Source organism: Parus major, chromosome 2 (genome assembly GCF_001522545.3).
Source record: "Parus major isolate Abel chromosome 2, Parus_major1.1, whole genome shotgun sequence".
Taxonomy (NCBI): domain Eukaryota; kingdom Metazoa; phylum Chordata; class Aves; order Passeriformes; family Paridae; genus Parus; species Parus major.
Window position 1 is genome coordinate 100387521 of NC_031769.1, and position 9496 is coordinate 100397016.

Genomic DNA, 9496 nt, shown 5'->3' on the forward strand with positions numbered 1-9496 from the left:
GGACTGTTTCAGATGAAAAAGTGTTGTTATCAATTTGATATATTAGCTTTAATTAATCAAAAAATTATACTTACTAGGAGCAAAATTAGTGTAAAATATGACCTGAGACCGATTTCTGTAAGCAAAGTAAAGACAAAGCAGGCAATGAAGTAACTGCTTGTTTAACATACTCACTCAGGTACTGTAAAAATTAGAATGGGTATTTATCTGCATCATATCTCCAACAAAAGATGACTGTATGGGTAGTGTAGAGTTTGTACATGGAACCACTCCCACAGAACATTTTTCTTTAGAGCAATAACTACAAGAGGACAGAGACTGAAAAGAAAATGAGAAGGCACATGGAACATGGAATTAAAATACCCCACAATTACTTTTGTTAACTATTTGCCCAAAGGTATTGTACACTTTTATAAGTCCTTTGATTTTATTTGGACTTTCTACAAATGCAGTTATTTCAATATGCTGTAGCAGTTTAAACTTTAACTTTTATGTGAAACTACATTTCATATTATATATGAACGTGCAAATGCACTTAAATTTTAAAAAGAATCCTAATTTAAGCTACTACTCAGTTTATTCAAAAATATGTAATGATAACTTAAATGTACCCATAAAGACATACTTATGCTGGGAATAAAATAATCATAGTACGTAATTAAAACTTTGTTACCCAAAGGTGAAGATTTCTTTTAGAATGTGACTAGGAATTATTGAATTTATTTTACAGATAGAAGAATGTGAGGAAAATGTGTACTGACCCCCAGTAAGCCACTGTAAATCACCAAGAGCTGGAAAAGAACAAAACCCCACCAATTCTGTGGGCATCCTATTTTGTGGGTTATGTTTTTCGCCTAATCTGAGAGAAATTCAGTTCATGGTGAGCAGGAATTCATAATCCCTGATTTGCAGCATAGGAAGGGCACTAGGAGCAAATTCTTCTCAATGAATAGGGAGGGATGAGGAAGTAAATACATTCACACATTTAGCATTAGACACTTAAATGCCCAGGCTAGGGACCTGCACTCTTTCTGGAGTTAACTGACCCTTGTGCTCCCTATGTACAGAGCCTGCAGAGCTACTTTCCTAAATTAGTTTCCCAAGTCAAGTAGCAAAAGCTCTAAGGAAGAGCATCTTCCAATTAATGTACACAATTTAATTTTAATTCTTACATTGCTTCTGTATTCAGGCTAAATATTAATTTAAGCTGAAGAATGTTTTGATGTGTAAATAAACTGGTGTTACAGACACTCCTTCTCTCTTCAGCAAGGCTATGACAGGCTGGTGTGGCTTCCATTGGCATCTCCTCACTTTTTCATGTTAATAATCTGTGAAGTTCAAACACTACACAGAAAAGGGATCAGCCTCTTTCTGCAGTAGCTTTGAACTTTCTTTATTCAAAAGGGCAACTAGAACTATAATTAGGTACAGCTAGCTGTCATTATTTAGCTCATTCATTATTTATATCTTCCTCCCACAGTGCCTGTGAACCTCACATCTTGTGTTGGCGGAGATAGGAGTCTGAATGTTGCTTTCAAAAGCTCCAAGTTACACAGTACTCCCTGTGGTATGGCCCTGGATTTGTAATCTGGGCTTCAGGGTGCTGACCTAATGCAACCAATGATGTTACAACCTGTAGCATCCCATGCTCAGAATTTGTTGAGGCAATCTCTCTCCACCTTTCAGGCAAGCAATCAGAGATGAACCCTCCCGCAGACAGCTACTCCCTGCATGTACTCTAATCCTTGTCAATCCCTCACTGAGATCTCTCCCCACCTCCTGCTGGGTAAATTATTGTTTTGATGTTTTGTGAGTTATTGTATTACCAAGTTCTGAAAGTTTCTGGAGATGGGAGAAGAGTTAACTGTAATTTTCATTGGAGCCAAATGCAGGAAGACCATAATTGGATGGAGGTTTAGCAGTTTTCTTTTAAGCTCCTGATGGTCAGTAACACACTGTCTTTTTACAAAAGCCCTGCATGACCAGAATGGTCACAGCTCTAGTAACAAGTTGCATTGCTTTGTCATGGTCTTTAAGAACAGGTTTCCTCTTTTCTACAGTATGCAGCTTAATCTTTCTGGGATGCCTTCTTCTCCAAATCCTTCTCTGTGAAGGACTAGCAGATGGAAAAGCAAGAACTTGAGAACAGCCTGGTGGGTATTGAGTGGGTGAGGTTAAAGTAAAATACAGTAGAATTGCCAAAATAGATTTGAAATTTCTGTGGAGCTTTTTCCCTGCCCACCCCCCCATATCCCCACCATTTTAAAAAGAATAAATAAAAGTTTAGACTACAAATTGTTTTAGAAAGAGGGCAGTGCAGAAAAGGAAAACCAATGACCTACATAAAGAGAAATTAAAATGCATTACACCTCTTGGGGTTGAGGTTACAAAAAATAGTAACAAAAAAATGCAACACAAGGAATGTGTTTATGAAAGGAGACAACATCTTCATTTTGCCCCTAAAGGCAGCAAAATTCTACCAGGAATTAATTTGACTTCTGGTCAAATTATTATTATGCAGTTGTTATTATCTTGCAGTTTAAAAGGCTGATTTTACTTTGCCTAGTAAGACTTTAAGGGCACTGACTTTCTAATGCATTATTATCTTGTCGAAAAGCAAATGCTGCTCATTCTGTCAGGTATCCTAAGGCACAGTAAATTTCTGCCCTCCTTGTCTACTATCCTGTCTATTATAATAATTATACTGTATTTCAGTAACTTTTTCTCCTGAGTGATTACATAGACACCCTCCTAAATGACCAAAAGCTGTTTTTCATTTGTTCTTTAATCTTTGATCTGTTCACCTTGGATGGTCCTGGCAGGACTTTATGCTTCTGTTGGCATAGCTCTTGCTATCACCAGGTCAGATCTGCCTTTCCCTTGCATCAAAGTGGATCCTCAGGGAAGGAACCTATTTTATCTAATGTAAACCAAAACATGCATTCCTACTCAGAGCTACCTTCACAGCTCTACAGATAATAATTACAAATGCAGGAATTAAGTTTGTCTTGTATCCAAAGCCTGGAGAGTAATTCAGTGTGTTGGGAACAGATGTGCTGATTTGATACCTTAGTGATTTGTTAGAATCCAGCTGTTCCACACTTCTGATACCTGTGGTGAAACAAATCTGCCAAGCTGACAGGAGCATCCTGGTGCACAGATCCTGCTTGCAACATGAGAGCCTCCCACAGCTGTGTTCTCTACACACTCACACTGTTCTGGGATCCAGCACCCAGTGTGGGTGCCAACAGCGTGACTGCCGGAGCCTGGGTCCCGCTTCCTCATGAAAGCTGACACAGTGATACATGCTCACACTGTAGAGCATGAGAAGAGACAGAGGAGAGTTCCAGACCCAAAAATACATATGCCCTTACTCATCTGCACCTTGCTATTCCTGCCACGATAGAAACTGAGATTTTAAATTTGCCATTTGTCTTCCTCTTCTGACCATGTTCCTAAGAACTTAATTTCATTCTCTTAGTTTCTGTTGCACATTCATCACACTGTCTTTAATCATCATCAGCCCTTTTAAGTCACTCGTTTTGGGTTGTCTTCTTCACAGATCCAGGCATGATTTAACCCGTCCCATCTTAAAATAGCGCCCTTGAACTCACCTGCCTTTCCTGTTTAGTGCTTTGTCATCCTTTCTCTTTATATCTCTCAGCATACAGTTCCTATCTGGGGTTTCATCAAAAAGATTCCCACTTCAATGCAGCTTCTGCCCTTGTACTTTGCTGACTTCTAAGTCTATTATGTATTTCTGCCACTCTGATACTCTTTTCTCTCTTCTGAACAAATGTCTAGTGATTTCAATCTTTCTCCATTCACAGCCATTCAGAATATTGCTGCAAACACTCTTCCCCTAAATTTGGCCACAAAATATGTTCTGACTTTCCTTTAGTCTCCAAAGGATTGTTTTTGCTTTCAAGACAAGCTGCATTTGGATCAGTTTCTTCTATTTAACCCCTGTAATTATTTTGATTCAATTATACAACAGCTATTTTGAGTCAGAAACTGAGTGACATCATAAAATATGGGACCAGCAAAGATACCAGGTATCATTTTGCATCCTGGACCCTTCCTGACTAAATCCATGGTTCAATCTGCACTACACTTGCTTACTGTCAATCACTCCTCAAAGGTAAGAAAGGACCTACCTTGGCACTAACTCAACAGAAATGCCTGTCTCCACTGCAGGTGCTGTCATACAGAGAATGCTCTTTCCATCTTAGATGCTGTCCTTGTGCAGTGACAAGAGATCGCCTGGCTTCAAACTGCCAGCTCAAGTTTGGCATCAGTTCAACCACCTGGGCTACAGAAGGGTGAGTCATGAACAAAAACCAAGTGCATGGGATTTCCTGGGCAGGCCCTTGTGCAGGTCTGGTTGAGGTGGGTTCTGTGGAAAATCTATTACAATATGCATTGTCCAACTGTTTCATCTTTGCCCTGTGCTGCCCACTAGGAAGAAATTTCCTGTGTGTATGAATATTTAATACAACTTCTAAATTCCTTGTTAAAGTTCCTCTTTGCTCTGATGACAACACTTAAGACTGCTGGAACTGATAGCAGACACACTGGTGGGTACCGATGTGTCATTTTCTTGCACTTGCCCATCTGTCCTCTCCTGTTTAATGCTTTGATTGAACCTCCTGGAGGCAACATAGAACTTAAGAGAGGCTTTACTCAGAGGAACTGTTCCAATGACCAAACTAGTTCTAATGTAAAAAAGCTATATTGGAAATTACTGTAATGACTTGAGTGGAAGAGTGATGTAAAGGAAAGGAGAACCAAATCTCAGTTTTGGCAGATGCATTCTTCTCTCTCACAGTTTCTCCTCCATTTGTAGTGTGGATGATTCTAAACTGCCAAATGTAATATTTATTATCTCAAAATCTGCTCAAATCAGTAGATGTTCACTGCTTGGAATGCTGTCTTTCCTATTTTGCACAATCTAACTGTAATTGGTGTTAAGTTATTCTTATTTATTATGGAAATACAAAATGTGTTACTGTGCTCTTAATCTGCATAGACTGAAACCATCTGCTGTGGTTCACAGTTGAAGAACAGGAGATTATAAATTCCCTCTAGTATTTGTATCCAGCCCTCATTAAACAAGTAATCATTACTGCTACCAAGTTGTAACTCAGAGAAGTGCACAATCATCATCTTAACATTTAAGCATATGAATGACCTATTCTTTTTTGTGGAAAACCCAATATTTACATCCACATTTACCTTTTTACTGATAGGAGAAGGCAGCTTACAGTGGCCCAGGTAGAGGAGGAGTAGAGGGTGTTCTCAGAAGAGTCAGTGATTAGCTCCATGCTGAGTGAAAGGTGATTTGACAAAAAAAAAAGAAAAAGGAGAGTCATGATGTACTCAGTTGCAGGATGACCTAGTTTACCTATAGAATGTCAGGAAGCAAGACTCAGTAGGGATAACTTTGCAGTGAGAAGATCTTTTTGAGAAATATATTTTGTTTGTGTTGTACCCAAATATGCTACAGGTCTGCTTGAGTTAAAGCAGAAACATGAGGCGTCCTGCTTGCCTTGTACCCAGACATATCACAAGACTGTTTGACTTAGGAAGTGAAATATCGTGTAACGCCTGTTTGCTCAGCATAGTTATACAAAAATAGTAGAGCTGAGATAATCGTACCCAGGCTGCAAAGACCTGAATCAGATGGTCAGCATGCAGTCTGCAAAACACCCACCTGGAGAGGCTGGGCTGGACCTGCACACAGAAGGGTGTAAAATCTGTCTGGCAGACAGAACAGACTGACTCTGACCTAGAAAAAGAGGAAGCAAACCTTTGGACCAGACTGGTCTTGATTCACAGGAAAGCTGTGTGTAAATGGAAATGATACACAGTGGAGATTGGGGAAGGGAGAGCATGCCCCCTTTAGTTCTGGTTTCCCATGGAGAAGTTGGAGAGCTGCCAAACTCAGCCACCACTGCCTTGGAGGCTAAGAACTGTCAAATGATGTAACCATCAGAAACCACAATGCAGCAGCAGCGTCACAGTATTGTAGGTCTAAGGCTTCATGTTTAGGTCTGTATGTTTGAACATTGCTTGATTTTCACTTGTTAACAGGAGGTTTGCCTAAAAGCTGAGCATAAACAGATGCCTTCTTGAAGTATTGACTGACTCAACCTCTCAGATCTCTTCCATTACAGTGGTCCTTGGAGCTCAGTTCCAAAGTCAGAAAAAAGCAGATTCTGGTACCAACACCAGTTTACCAGGCCTTGCAGGATCTGAGAAGAAACTCCTGCCAGGGGATGTAGTACCACACAGAAGCTGAGGACAGGAACAGGGTATCTGTGAGTCCAGTGACCAGTCTCTTGTGCAAGTAAATACTGGAGTGTTTTTGTCCATGTATTGAACACTAAGAATTCTCACTAGTTTTGGATATTCAATATATGTAGATAGATTTGTATCCTGCACTTTACCCATACCCACTCTGTCATCCTCTGGCAATCAACATACTGATTCAGCCTTGGTCTTAAATCCAGCTGAGTTAAACCAGAGGTGAATTTGGTTCTGTCTGATTGATAATTAGATTTTTCTTATGTTCTAAATTAAATAGAGAAAGAAATAAGAGCAGCAAGGCTAAATTTGTTAGAACAGATTTGAATCCTTATTTAGCTTTTTTCCGTGATGCAAGTCTTCCACTCACTATCTACCCTTATGTTTCCTAGAACATATTTTGGATGATGCTGCTGCACTCTTTCTGGAACTGTTACTCAATGTATTTATTGTATTTGCAGAACATTTTACAAACAAGGTAGGTCAAATTTTTTCCTTGTTGACATAATTCAACAGACTTCACATAGGTTAGCTGGAAGTAATGTGGTCCAGTTAGTTTTGTTTACAGATTTATTCAATATTAATTTTAAACTCTAGGTTTACACCTAGCTTTCTGTCTGACCTTAGGATGGGAAAATGCCAAGGCCCATTTTTCACTTGTTAAAAATTACATCTGTGAATAAATGTAAGAAACTTTCAGGCCTTTGTCATTAGATTTTAATTGTATTTTCTATTAAAAAAAACCAACTTTCAACCACTGGTCTTTAAACTGTTTTCCAAAGAAAAGTTCTTTTTCCTATCCATTTAAGGGAGCAGGTTCACTCATAATTACCCTGGCCTGACTTCTAGAGGAAGCAATATACTAAGATCTAAGCTGTCAAAAGGAGGAACCACAGAGCTTCTTGATAGATTTAGTCTAGAGTCAGTTCAAAGAGGCTGAACCTTTTGCTGACTTTAAATAAACAACATTTATTTTCCATCAGAGAAAAAAATTTAGAAAAAGGAGGTGATACAAGGCAGTGTTGTGACCCTGTGAATGCCTCAGAGAGTTTTCAACAGCCTAAGTTAACAGGCAGAGCTCCTCAGGCACAGACACCCTCAGAACTGGGTAGGTGTAAAACTATCTTCACACCTAAAGATCTAGTAAGATGACTCAAGCATGGCACAGAATCTCACCTCAGTGCTTTATATCACCATACTTCCCATATGTCTTTATGAATATAACACTTCTCCCTCAGTCTGGAAAGGCCTGAAATAATGAGCTTTATCCTCACAGCATCTTTATGCCTGGATAAACATTGTGCTAGTTTGTTTCTGAAGATCATAGCCTTTGTAGCCAAGCGTTATAGATGCTGTAAAGACCTGACTTCAGAGAAGACATAAAAATAATTGTGACTCCTTTTATCATGTATGATGCAAATAGCATACCTAAGTCGGTTTGGTTAGGCAGCCCTCTCATCTGATTTAGAACTGTCAGACTGCTCTCCTTGTGTCTAACACATACTTACATCCAGAAATATTCTTTTTGTTCAAAGTAAACAGAAATAGACCCCTTTTCAAACAATGTGTACTTCAATGTGGAACATACTGCCATGCAGAGTATCCAAAGGCAGATTTTATGCATGTTGAGAAGATGGAAATGGAACAAATCCATTATTTGTACACCCACCAAATAAACAAAAAAGCCGCCAAAACTATGAAGCACAAACATCACCTCTGTGTGAGTGCCTGAGCTCCAAGCTGCTAGGAATGGCAAGGATTTGTCATCAGTATTTGGTTGCTCCATTAAAATGTGACATACTGCTGGCCACTGCTGGACTGGATGGGTCTTCAGTGTGACCTCCTGTGGCCAATTCCATGTTCACACACTATGTTTTTAACATACAAGTGGACAACAAAGGCCTATGCTGGTATCGTGTTTTAGAAGGCAAAATCATAAACAAGAAGTCCCTGTGAGGGTTCTTTCAGATATTCAGTTCACTTCAAGTAATTGCACTTCACAAAAAAACTGAGAGATTTTTAAAGGAAGTTTTTTTTTTAAGATTAGCATTTGTTAAAAGATTAGGTTTGAGTCGTGAAGAATGCACCTAGTCTTGAAAGGCTGGCATTTGTGAGGCTGCACTGTTACATACTAACAGATGCAAAATTTGCCTTTCTCTGTTTCATTATGGCGAGCACTGAATTCAACTAGGTTTGGTCAACAATTGCATTAGAGCTTCCTCGTGAAGGTTTGAGTGGTTGCTTTATTCTGACTTGTTATCATGAAACAAAAGGATGAATTAAAGGTCAGGATTTGTTATGAGAGATGGACAGTCGTGAGCAAAGCGCTGACTGCTGTTAGGGCAGTGCCTTGTTCTGCCGCAGCTGCTGGCTCCATCCTGTGATCCAAGAGGAGTACAGGGCTGCACTTGCCATTTGTAAAGGCCAAGCTGATGGAAAACATCCAGCTGCGGTTCAGAACACTGCGAGGAGCGCTGCAGCTCCGCCGGCAGCACCTGGTAGGCTTAGGAAGGACGCGGAGCCGGGCGCGCACACGGAGCTCGCTTCACGCCTGGTTATTGAGTGCCACCCAGTGGGGGCTGCCTTATCCGGGAACGGAGCTGGGAATACACAGATGCCTACAGGGTCAAAGCACACTGGGCTGGTAGAGCTTTTTGTTATTGTTGCTTTGGTTTGGGTTTTTTGTTGTTGTTTTTGGAGGGGGGTTGCTAGTTAAAAAAAAAACAACTGAGGACTACTTATTTTCATATGAAATATATCAAATAGAGTGTCTGCTAGCTGTTACTGTGCAAAGATTCTGTTTGCATTCATCTGTGATTTTGTCCAGTGATTTCTATTTTTGGGTTCATTATGGCCTTGTAAGCAGCCTTTTTAAACTATGGGTAATAAAGTATTTCCACTTTAACCATGGTAGCATAAAGCGGCCACACACGTGTAAGAGATATTGTTTGTATATTTTTAATAAATAAAGCATATTGGAGCAGACAGTTCTGTTGTGTATTTTGCAATTTATTACATTACCCCTACATTTTTGTTAGGTAGCTACTAAATTAAATACTAGGGACAACCAAAGTCATTGCCTAACATTTGAAAGAAAGTGCTGTAGAGGCTTTCTAGATCACAGTGCTTAATAGCTGAAAGAGTCACACTTGGAAGCTATGAGAGTTAGGTGTTTTCCTTCTCAAGATTG

General features: G+C 39.7%; 1 long non-coding RNA gene across 1 annotated transcript; it reads left to right on the top strand.

Moving 5' to 3' along the window:
* Window positions 1-1140: 1140 nt before the first annotated feature.
* On the top strand, window positions 1141-9291 carry LOC107200566. The gene is made up of 3 exons (XR_001519666.2): window positions 1141-2153; window positions 4198-4322; window positions 6177-9291. It is a non-coding gene; the product is annotated as an uncharacterized LOC107200566 (long non-coding RNA).
* The last annotated feature ends 205 nt before the right edge of the window (window positions 9292-9496 follow it).